Raw genomic sequence first — 13,602 nt, forward strand, 5'->3', positions numbered from 1 at the left:
TGAATAATCCTAGAGATGATTAATTCAATTTCATGAAAGTTTTTCATTGATCATTTAGATAAATTTAAAAGTATTTGTAATGGATGGTCCAATAACATTATAGTTAAAAATCGAACCATGAATATTTGGAAGACTACATGAGTGTCCTACCATTATACCATAGCGAAAGGGGCGCATATACAAATCCCTTATTGTAGCAAAAGGTGAAATCTATCATTCTCAATGATCGGCCTCACTACCATTTATGAAGAGATAATTTGAAAAACTACATTATACATTACCTATTTAAATTGTAGGAGTAAATCCATGGTGAGATAATATCTATTTGAGCAGTTTAAGGCAGTTAAATACTTTTTCCTCAAAAGCATCTGACTCTCTATATGTATAAAAAATCAAATTATGATCATATATATAATTTTAGCAGCCAAATTAAAATCAATCACTAAAATTAAGGGCGAAAAGTTAACGATCGATCATTTCGATGGTTAATTGTTCACTAAATACATTTAGTGATTGATTAGTGATTGAATAATCGATCGTAAAATGACTTTTTTCTTGTAGTAGTTATTAGTAAAGGTGGGATATATAACAAATATTTGTTGCAATTAATATGAATTCGGGGATTAAGATGCAGGTAAGGTACACTAAAAAACTTGGATTACCGATGGAATTACCGACGGAAATACCGACAAAAATATCTTTCCATCGATATTCCCTGACGAAAATATTTCTCCATCGGGAATTCACAGACATGTGTCGAAAATCCGTCGATAATCCAGGATATTAGGGTTTTCCGGTCACGATCTTTCTCTTTTTGCACGTGCACGAAAAATCTCCCCAATTTCCTCTGACTCCAGTGATTCTTAGGTAAATCCTCCCCCCTCTCTCCCCCCTTTTCCCTCTTCTCGAGGCTGTTCCGACCGCTAGTTGTGTGTTGGTGATTGTATCAGCCACTAGTCGTGTGCTGGCGGTTGTGCGAGCCACCAGTCGCTAGTAGCTTGCTAGCGACTGTGTCGGATCAAATCAATTAGGGAGTTGACACTCATTAACTATTTTGTTGATATTAGGAGCTTTACAGCTAGCTTAGTCCTATCGTAAAATTGTACTATCTTGTTATTGTTTGTTATTAATTTTAACTCCGATTCTTCAAGTATACTGCATTTGTTGCTCTTCTTCGACTGCCCTATTTATTTTTAGGTATAATTTATTTATATCTAAGATAATTTTAAACCTCATTTTCTTTGTTATTTAGTTTGATATATATTATAAGTTCAATGTGTAGTTTCATAAATTATATTTTTAATTCTCGATTGAATAGTTCTAACAACCCATATATTTTGTAACAAACTGTATGAAATTGTATTCTTATTAGATGATAATGTCTATGAACAAAGCTTGGATATATAATTGATTAAAAAATAGATTTATTAGCTATGATTTTATTGTTGAAGTTGAAGAATTTGTGAACTTTGCTAAGAGTCATCTAGAATGTATGAATTGTGCTGAGTTCAATATTCATGTAATCATTCGAAATGTAGGGATAGAGCTTTCTGTGATGAGGATACCGTGAAAATACATATATGCAGAAATAGTTTTGTGCCAAATTACTACAATTGGTATTGTCACAGAGAGTCTTATTTGTATGAACCAATTGGGTATTCTGATGGTTTATCATTACCACAACTTTTACTGCACTTGAATCATCAACTAATGATATTGCAATGCAATCAATAGTTCATGATGCGATGAATGTTGCAGTTGATTATTCCAATATAGATAGAAACACCAACACCTGAATATTAGTAACTATATAAAATGTTAAAGGCTAGTGAAAGAGAAGTATGAGAAGACATTCCCTCTAGTTATTCCCAACTATCAACTACTGCAAGGTTATTGAATATGAAAGTAGAATATTATTTTTCAAAAAGATGTTACGATAACATATGTCAATTGATGTCAGAATTGCTTCCTGCTGATAATATAATGATTGATAGTTTTTACAGTACAAAGAAATTGGTTAGAGATTTAGGTTTGCCTATAAAGAAGATTGATTATTGTATAAATAACTGCATGATATTTTAGAATGAAGACAACAATCTGAGTGAATGCAAAATCTATATACACCCTCGTTATAAGCATGATATTCACATACCAGGGCAGAAGAAGAAAAAAATTACTTGGAAAGTGATGTATTATTTTCTGTTAACTGCTAGACTTTAACGTTTGTGTGGATCTGTTGTTACAGCTTGTCATATGATGTGGCACTATGAACATGAGCACGAAAGGCGGCGACGACGGCGGCGGCGGCGGCGTGGGGGGGGGGGGGGTATAATGTGTCATCCTTGTGAGTCTCATGCATGGAAACATCCTGATATTGTATTCCCCCTCTATTGCAATTAAACCATGTAATGTGAGGTTGAGACTTTTGCAGATGGATTTCAGTCATTTTGTCAGTCGAGACAACAATATTCATCTTGGCTAGTTATATTAACACTGTATAATTTACCACCATGATATGCATGAAAGATGAATTTATGTTCCTTATTGTGTTTATTCCTGGTCTAACCAATCCTAAGAGAAGATTGCTGCTTTCTTGCAACCTTTGATTACCGAGTTGAATGAATTATGGAATGTAGGGTCGGTGACTTATAATGTTGCAAGTAAAATTAATTTTAGAGTACATGCTGCATTATTATGCACGATCAGTGATTTTCCAGCATACTCAATGTTATCGGGATGAAGCATAGCTGGTAAATTAGCATATCCACACTGTATTATAGAGTTTGATGCATGATCATTACCTTACAGTGAGAAGATATCTTGATTTGATAATTACCATAAATTTTTATTAGTTGATCACCCTTTCGGGCAAAAAAGAATTTTTTTTAAAAAAAATATTGTAATAAAAAAATCTCCTCCAATCCATGCTTTAGGTGAACAAATTATTGACCAAATAGACAGTTATGAATTTCTACAAGTATCCCATTTTGATTTCGATAAGATAAATAAATATATTGTTAGGATGTGCAAGTGTGGTTAGAAGAAAAAAATTATTTTTTTGGAGTTACCGTATTGGAAGTATCTACTTATTCAACATAATTTAAATGTCATGCATATTGAGAAAAATTTCTTTGATAATATCTTTAACATTGTGATGAACGTGCTTAGAAGAACTAAAGACACTACAAATCATGTGAGGAATTAAAAAGACTAGCCAACATATCAAAGTTGCATCAGGATGAAACAATCAATAAATTATTTCCAAAGGCTTGTTGTACATTGGACAAAGATGGTATGGAAGCTTTATATAATTGGTTGAAAGAAATTAAATTTTCAGATGGGTATATCTCAAATATGGCTCGATGCGTGGATATGAACATGTTAAAGATGTTTGAAATAAAATGTCATGACTATCATGTATTTATGCAAAGACTTATTCCAATAGCTTTCCATGACTTACTTCCTCAAAATATTTGGCAAAACACTCATAAAATTGATTCTATTTTTTTTAAGATTTGATCGGTAGTGTATTATAATGGATGATATACTTCGGCTAGAAATAGACATTTCTCTCATATTATATAAATTAGAGCGTATATTTCCACCCAGTTTCTTTGATTCAATGGAACATCTACCAGTACATTATATTTACCATACGAGGCATAAATAGCAGGTCCTGTGTAGTACAGATGTATCCATTCGAAAGGTTTTGAGAAAATTAAAGAATAATGCTCGTAATAAAGTAAGAGTTGAGGGATCAATATGCAATGCTTATATGGTTGAAGAAGAATCTTTTTTTTGCTTCTATTATTTTGTTGATAGTGTGCAAATAAGACATCGCAAGTGTCTTAGAAATTTTGATGATGCTCCTCAGCCGATAGACTCATCGATGCTTTTTATTTTCAAATTTTCTGCTAAGCCAATAGGTGCATCGCTTTCTAGATGGTTAACCCAAGAAGGATACCATACTACAAGAATATACATACTCTTAAACTGTGAAGAGATCAAATCATATATAAAGTTGCCTTTGCTAATCAAACATTTATCCTCCGTTTAATTATTTTGCAATTGATATTCCAATTTTTATCTTAATTCAGGTTTTGCTGGATTGATTTTTTTTGAAATCCCGACAAAATATCGACGGAATAGGTTTTCCGTTGATATATCTTTCGATATGTACTGACGGAATAGGTAGTTTGTCGGTATTCTCTTTATAGTTTACCGACGGAATTACCTTTTCCGTCAAAATAGGTGATTTTGTTGGTAAGTCTTTTATAAATATACCAACGGACTATACTATTCTGTTGGTGATATTTGCTATGGAAATTAATTTTTCGTCGAAAAACACCAACGGAGATTATTTTCCATCGGTAAAGTATTTTCCGATGAATTATCTTCCGATAAAATATTTTTCATCGTAATCTTGTCACTAAACCCTATACCGATGGAATTACGATGAAAATTTTTGTCAGTAAAACTGTTTATTTTTGTAGTGGTAAGAATTGTGTTTAGGCAGAACAAAGCTCTTGCGGGAACAATAGGTTTGGAGAGGTGTGATGGCCACTGGATTAAAGATTAAGAAGGGGCTTCAATAATAAAGAAAACGACTTCAGAAATTGATATATATAGATCAAAAAGTGGAAGGAAGTTGTACCGAGAACACCAATAGCAAAGGAGTCGCCATTTCCATCAAAGGTAGTGCTTCAAATGTTGTTCGAACGGCTCCTTGAAAAATAAACCACAAATCCATCAACAATGCGGTAGAAATAAAAAAATCACAGAAGTTGAACAACAAAAAGCGAGGTAAGAAAGGGACATTAAGATTTGCCTGTCAACTCGCTATTTGTCTTCCCGATAATAATCATCTTCTTCATGTGTTTTGCAGGAAAGAGAGTAAAGTGGGGAAAGAAACAAAGAAGTAGGAGATATGGTGGTCTTGATGATTGATTTAACTGAGTGAAGTAGGGAACAAAAAACTATGAGAAGGTGGCCACAATCTTTTGTTGCGTGATATAGAGAAACGCAAAGGAAATGTACTTACAATCTTAAAATCACATTTCTAATAACAAATAATTATTTCCTCATCTTTTATAATTTCATATATATTAATTTTCCTATCTCCGGATAAGATTGAGTTGGTCGAATAGAATTGCTATCATAGATAAAAGTTCGAATTTCGATAAAATCGAACAAAAAAAGTCTTCCTCCGCACTGATCAATTACAATTTCTCGATTTACTTCATTATATATGATCGTGAAGCCGACCGTATGAGACCACTGGGATGACAAATTTCACTTTTTACTATCATATATATTAATTCTTCGATCTCAATTATGTGTATTGTAGTGACTAAATTGTGTCGTTAAATTAGTGATCAATTTTGATTCAGTCACTAGATTGATGATCGAATTTAATCCGGTCGTTAAATTAGCAATGAATTTTGATTTCACAGTTAAATTAATGATCAATGAATTATATTAGGTTAATTACCAATCAATATTTTACATTTGGTCGTTAATCTTAGCATCCAAATTAAGGAAAAATTTAGCGATTGATCATTTGGATCATTAATCGGTCACTAACTATATTTGGTGACTGTTAGTGACTGATTGTCCTTTTGATTGTAATGATTATTAGTAAAGACTGGTTAAAACCCGAATCTAACATATCTCAGATAGATTTACTGCGTCTTTTAATAACGAATAATTACTGCATCTTTTGAGGCATCATATATATTAATTTTTTTTCAACAAAAAAGAGAGGCCTCCCCGCATGGATCAATTATAATTTCTCAATTTATCTTCTCACAGATGGTCATGAGATTGACCATGTAGAACCATTGGAATGACGGATTCTATCTTATTACTATGATTTATATTAATTTTTTTTCCTAGAGGCAAGGTTGAATTGGCTATTACAGGACAAAACTTGCTACAATGGGTAGGGGTCGACACTCGGCAAAGTCGAACGTCAATTACAACTTTTCAATTTATCTTCTTATAGATGGATTATATGTTCTCAATTTACTTTCTCATAGATGATTATAAGACCGATCATTTGGGACCGTCGATATAATAGTTTCACTTTTTATTAAAATTTTCTCTTAGAATATTATTTGATTCATTATTATTTATTTATATATATATTAATTCTTCTCGCCATTGTACTGGGGCACATGCCCTAATAATTTACCTCTTCTACCGCCCTAGAGGGACAACAAAGATGATAACTAGGAATGTTATTGGGTTCAGATTGAGACGGATTTGGTCAAACTTAGAACTCACCCCGTCTTCCTTTGGACCCGCGCCCGCCCCGTGAATTTGACAGGGCGAGTCCGAGTTAGGCCCGTTAGGTCCGCCATATTTAAAATATATTTATTTTAATATTAAAATATTATAAAATAAAATTTTAATTAAAATATTAATTATTAAATATAAAATATATATAATTATATTAATAAAGTATATATTTATTTATATATATATGGGTCCGGGGTGGGTCCTAGACGGGTCCAATTAAATTCAAGATCCACTCCAGACCCATCTTAGACCCGTTTAGATGGATCTAAATTTATCCCGTCAAGAAAAAGTTATTACAGAACTGAATTTAAACCCGCCCCATTACTATATAACTTCAATATATATCTTCACTTTTAACTTCAATAAATATTAATTTTTATCTTCTGTGTATCATAACTACTGAATTTAAATTTGATTATTAAATTAATGACCTATTTTGATTCGGTCGTTAAATTAGCTATTGGTAAATTATATTCGATTAATTAGCGACTAATATTTTATATTCAATTGTTATAAATTTAGCGATTGAACATTTCAATTAATAATAACCATTAAATACATTTACCGAGTGATGTGACCAAATAATCGATTTCTTATAATGGTTATTGGTGAAAGCTCGATATATAGTAAATATTTGCTATAACTAATATGAATTACCTATATATTGATCCTCAAATTAATATTTGAAAGATAATTACAAATCTAGCTCGAATCCTACAAATCTCACGTAGTATCCTATTCTTCAGTAAGAAAAATTTACCTAGTGTTTTACTTAGGCACTAAGTTTACAATTTAGTTGACAAACAAGAAAAGAGTTATATAAAAATATTGCAACCAAAAATTATCAAACTAATAACAAATAATTACACCATATATTATAGCAGCGTAAATATTAATTTTATAATCTCCTCGGATAGGTCTAGTGGTTAGTACATGAAATATTATCATCATAAGGTCTGGGGTTCGAATATCGGCAAAGCCGAATAAATATCTTCCTTATGTGTTAGTCACTATTCCAAAAGCTAGTAGTCGCCCGTGATTTACCTCCTCCGTGTTAGCCCTGGGACGGGTTGGCGGGGGTGCTGGGGGCAAACGTATTCACCTTTTGCCATTGTAAATATTAATTTTATGGTCTGGATTATAATGTAATGGTAGGGTATTTAAGTTATTAATCAAGTATTTATGGTTCGTTCTTCAGTTATGATATATTTATAAGAATTTTTTCTTCAAATGGTGTCGAACCAAGAGATGTTAGACTTATGGCTGTCCGCCATGAACGCTTCCTAATTTACCCTGATGATCAGTGAAAACAAATCTATGGGATCGGACCGGTGCAGCAGTAGGGCTAGCTGAGTTTATCTTTTTTTTTTGAATATATTAATTCTATGCTCCCAGGCTATGGTGCAATTGTAATACATCTAAGTTATCACCTAGGTATTTATAGTTCGATCTCCAGATATGACGTATTTGTAAGATTTTTTTCTCCAAATGAGGCGCGCAACCAATGGATGCTAGGCTTATGGCCGCCTGCTATGAACGCTTTCTAATTTATTCTAGTGGCTGATGGAAAAAATTCTATGGGACCGAGCCGGTGCAACGGTAGGGCTAGCTGAGTTTATCTTTATATATATATATATATATATATATAAAAGTTGGCACCTAGGTATTTATGGTTCTATCCCCGACTATGACGCATTTGTAAGGAATTTTCTTCCAAATGGGGTGTACAATTAAGTGATGCTGGGCTTCTGAGCCGCTCGTCGTGAGCGCTTCTTGATGTACTTAGTGGCCGGTGAAAAAATTTTGTGGGTCTGGACTGGTCACCCCGGGGTTAGCTGGGTTAACATTTTTTTTTGAGAAAATTACATTTTCAGTCCTGTAAATTACATCTTTTTCAATTTTAGTCTTGTTATGAGTTAATTTACGTTCTTAGTCCTGTAACTTATAATATTTTTCAATTTCAGTCCTTTTTCCTCTAAAATTGAAATTTTTCAACGAAAAATGATGAGTTGTAAATTGAATTTGGGGATTTTGATTTTTTTATGACCCATGTGCTTTTTATATTCCAACTACAAACTAGATATTTTTCGTTGAAAAATTTCAATTTTGGAGGAAAAAAGGATTGAAATTGGAAAATATTACAAGTTACAAGACTAAAAATGTAAATTGACTCATAACAAGATTAAAATTGAAAAAAATTGTAAATTACAGGACTAAAAACATAATTTCTTTATATATATATATATATATTAATTCTTTCCTGATCCGAGTTACTTGCGGTGAACAATATCATATTTTTGCTCTAATATATATTAATTCTTCATGCCTCCAAGGACACAGCGAGATGGTTAGAGACACGACGGTTGAATCTCAGGGGGCGTTTGGTTTAGGGGAATAGGAGTGGGGAATGGGAATGAGAATCATTGATTGCCATTGTTAATGTTTGGATTATAGGAATAGGAATACAAATAAGGGAATGGATCCTTGAAATTGGGTAATAACTCATTCCCATGTACCTCCCCTTCAATGAGTCATTACCCTATTTTCATCAATCAAAATATTCCCTTATTCCAAAAATACCCTTGACCTAAAACTAAAATTTTCTCCCTTAATATCAAATATTAAAATTTATTTATTTATTTTTTCTTTCATATCACTTCTCTCTCCTTATTCTCTCTCATCATATTTTCTCTCTCATCATTTTATCACACACTTTCTCTCTCCTTAATCTCTCCTATCACACTCTCTTTCCTTTTTTTTCTCATTACACTTTCTCTCTCATCATACTTTCTCTCTCCTCAAACTCTTCTAGCGCACTCTCTTCTTTCTTTTTTTTTTTCATCATACTTTCTCTCTCATCATACTTTCTCTCTCCTCAATCTCTCCCATCACACTCACTGTTCTCTTTTTTTCTCATTACGCTTTCTCTCTTATCATACTTTCTCTCTCCTCAATTTCTCTCATCACACACTCTCTCTTCATTTTTTTCTCATTATATTTTCTCTCTCTTCATCCTCTCCCATCATACTTTCTATCACATCATATTTCCTCTCTCATCATGCTCTCTCCTATCACACTATCTTTTCTCATTTTCTCTCATCACACTTTATCTCTCTTCATTCTTTCTTATCACACTTTCTCTCTCATCATTATCTTTCACCATATTTTTCTCTCACATTCATCTTTCTCTCACATCTAATTTTTTCTCTTATTTTCCTTTAAGGGTAAAAAAAGAAATTTTGATTTATTCTGATAGAAAAAATGCAACTAACCAAACATTACTTTTAATAGTGATATTCATGCTCATACTCATTCTCATTCCACAATACATTGATTCTCATTCCGATTCCTATTCTTGGGAAAGAACCAAACGCTCCCTCAGTGTCGATGATTTAATTTTCCAAGAGCACATTTATCAGACGTCTGCAGTGCTTGAAATCCTGGTGTGCTGGGCCCATCAGGCAACGGGTCGACTAGTTTGCTAGATTTATTTGATGGTTGAAATATGAAATTATATAAATATATAAATCAGCATAAAGGTGATATTGACACCACGAAACCATCATCATCCACATTTGTATTGGCATCATCAAACGAACATCATCCATCTTAGGACTAATTTCTACAAACAAACATAATTTGGTGCTAGTTTACTAACCAAGTATTCATTTCTACAAATTATCATCACTCTCTGTTATAGCTGATTTTTAAAGACCAACATTAATATATTAAAATTGATATTTAAAGATTAACATCACCACATTGAAATTAGTCTTTAAACATCAGTACAATTTTAGTATTGATTTATATATATAAATATTAAGTTCGTACTAATGTTTATAAATTCAAATTAAAGTGGATAATATTGGTTATCAAAATGGATGGTACCTATAAGAGTCGATGCACGCCGATCAAAAAGGGTTTAAATTTTTTTTATTTTAATCGCGTCGGATATCTATGTCGGTCGTCACTCTTCTTCTCTTCCAATTCTATGTACCGTATATTTGTATATAAATAATTTTTTTATTTAGTGTAACGAAAAAGTTGTTTCATATATGAATGTGCAAAAATACTATTAATTAGAAATATATATATATATATATATCAAATTGCCCAAATACTATAATTAAAAAAATGACGTACCTACGAGACAAATATTTAATAAATACATCCATTAAGTTTTCATGCCAATGCTAGCTTATTCCCAAAAGAAAAGTTTTAGAGGATCTAATAGGGTTCTAGAGCTTGTTTGGCGCACCGGCCGCGACCTTAGCCACGTGAAGAAGGGAGAGCTTGTTCTTGAGATCCTTCAACTAGTTTTTAATTAAGCTCGCGGACCTTAATCGCACAAGATGTGTAACGAATTCTCTTATAATTCGTCATAAAGTGATAGTCACACATCCGCCATGAGGAACTATCAGTTTATGACGAATTACCTATCCATTCCTACCAAATCGCCTCTCCCTCTTCGTCCAACTTCCCTGCGTCCGCCATGAGGAAACCCTAAGTTTCCGACACTGCGGAGCTTATACACAGCTCACCGCTGACGTTGCAGGAGCGGTAAGGGGTTCCTCCGGATGAGGCGGAGGCCTTGGCGGCAGAGGAGGTTGCACAAAAGCTGCTCGACCATCTGCAGGGGTGGGGAGAAGTGAAGAGGGAGGAGCCTCCTCCGTAGAAGAGGTCTCGACTGGAGAGGGATGGGCTGTGTCTTCGTCGGAGGTCACGTGGAATTCGAATTCCGACATGAAGTCTTCCCCCTCCATGGACGATCTCCGCTGCATGGTGGCATCAAGGGAAATTTTGATTTTACCCTTAATATTTCTTCTTTTTCTAGGTGCCTTCAAAAGTAAATATTATTCTATCTAGACTTGTGTATCTAGGACTATAAATAAACCAAACGTTCATGAACAAGTTTGATGTTCGGCTTGGTAAGAGTTTATTTATATTCGTTCAATATACACAAGCTTTAATTAAACAAACAACCTTGAACAGTTCGTTAAACTAAACAAATAAACTTGAAGACACACTACAAAAAATCATTAAAATAGCGACGAAACTTAGTGACGAATTAATATTTCGTAGCTAAAATATGGTGTTAGCGATGAATTATTATGATTTGTCGTAAAAAAACATATTAGCAACAAATTATTATAATTCGTCGTAAACTTCATTATACGTTAGCGACGCAAAAATATTAGCTACGAATTAAAATCGCTACTAATCTCATAAGTTTTTGTTAGAAATATTTTTTTTAGACGGTAGAACGTGGTATAAGCTTGATCCCATAATCAAGATTTCTACCGTAAAACGGATCTTATCAAGTATATAAATGAATTTAGAGAATAAGAATTACCTGCGTTGAGCGCCGACATAATTGGAGACTCGATCTTCACCTTTTTTGCTCTACGAGGGGAGATGGATTCCCGTGTGTACTTCTAAGGGTTGTTGTAAGCCTTCGTGTGTAAGAGTATATAAGAAGCATCCAAATAGGCTAGACGTAAGTGTCTATTTATAATAACAACAAACCCTAATTCTTAATAGGTAGAGCAAGAGGTGAGACCAGCCCAATAAGAAATACAATCACTAGTCCGTCCAACAAGACTTTAGTGATTGGGCTAATTAAATAAATTATTAAGGAATAACCCAACTAATTATAATCTGTAGGTCAACATCATGGATTGGACCCCGTCGAATCCAACATTCTCCCACTTGGCCAAAGGCATAATTAGCTTCAAAATGGATTTAATATACCGGCAACATTATATTCTTAATAATCCACATCATCTAAATGTTTGATCGGATATAGGCCGAGATCTAAAATTATATGTAATAAATTCGTTCCTAACTCACAATCTTACACTGTCGATGTTATGGTTCAATAAACATAAGTGCTCTTTCAATGATTTATTTATAATGCTTAACGTTAATGCGCAAATAAAAGCAATAAATCACATGATCATAAATAGGATCCAAAACATTACAAATGTGATCACAAATCAATATTAAAATCAAATAAATGTCCTCTCTAAATTAAAACTTGCAAAAAGTCTCAAGTTATGCACATGCTCGCGAACCATCTTGGGAGGCAAGGCTTTTGTCAATGGGTCCGCCACCATAGCACTAGTACTAATGTGCTCAATGGATATTAACTCGTTTTAGATCCTTTCCTTTACAACAAGGTACTTAATGTCAATATGCTTGGAAGCACTACTTGACTTGTTGTTCTTAGAAAAGAATACGACAGCTTGGTTGTCGTAGAATATTTTCAGTGGTTTGGACATAGAATTCTCCACTTGAAGCCCCATGATAAAATTTTTAATCCATATAACATGACACAATGCTTCATAACAGGCTACAAATTCTGCTTCCATAGTAGAAGAAGCTGTAATAGTCTACTTTGTACTTTTCCACGAAACAGGTGTTGGAGCAATCCCAATGGTCCGTGCGACCATGTGTTTTGGTGTTTGGGCAAAGGTTTTAAGTTAGGTTCACCCTTGTTATTTGATATGTGTATGTGAGTGTGCAGGTATGCAGGATACACATGTGACTCAGGTTGATGGCTTCGGGTCTGGTAAAGGATGGAGCATCCGAGGGACCGTGGACAAGGCAGCGAGGACAAGGGCCGAGGTAAGCGACTTCGAGGCATACGCGAAGGATGGCATTGGGGACGAGCCGAGGGCTTGAATGCATCCGAGGGACGAGAGCCAAAAGAAGTAAGCTTGAAGGCAAGATGTCAAGGCTGCAAAGAAGCATCAAGTGAGTCATAAGGGTGAGGGTACGAGTGCATGAGAGATTGTACTCGGAGTAAAATCCTAATTTTAGGGTTTTACTGTAGCAGTACTGTAGCGCAACTGTAGCAGTCGACTGCATGTTTTAGCAGTCGACTGGTGCAGTCGACTGGGGCAGTTGACTGGCAGTGTGGAATCGAGCCGTTGGGATGTAACGGTCGAATTTCTATAGAGGGCAATCGACTGCATGTTTTAGCAGTCGACTGGTAGGCGGGGTTTTCCAACCCGCGGCCTATATAACCATGGCTTGGAAGCTTGGTTATCCCTGACGAAATTAGACTTGGTTAAGGTCTAATTAGTAGTCTACAAGTGCTCAAGAGTTTCCCTTGTGTCCAAGAGGTCTTGGTGAGTTTGTGGTGAGGTTTCTCCACCCACAAGGAGGTTTGAGCTAGCCGGAGATCTTCCGGGGAGTAATCCACCGACGGATAGGGATCGTCCACCTTACGGGCACGCTGTGGAGTAGGAGCTTTATCTCCGAACCACGTAAATGATCGTGTAGCTTGGTTTGCATTCT

Source organism: Zingiber officinale, chromosome 8B (assembly GCF_018446385.1).
Source record: "Zingiber officinale cultivar Zhangliang chromosome 8B, Zo_v1.1, whole genome shotgun sequence".
In the NCBI taxonomy this organism is placed as follows: domain Eukaryota; kingdom Viridiplantae; phylum Streptophyta; class Magnoliopsida; order Zingiberales; family Zingiberaceae; genus Zingiber; species Zingiber officinale.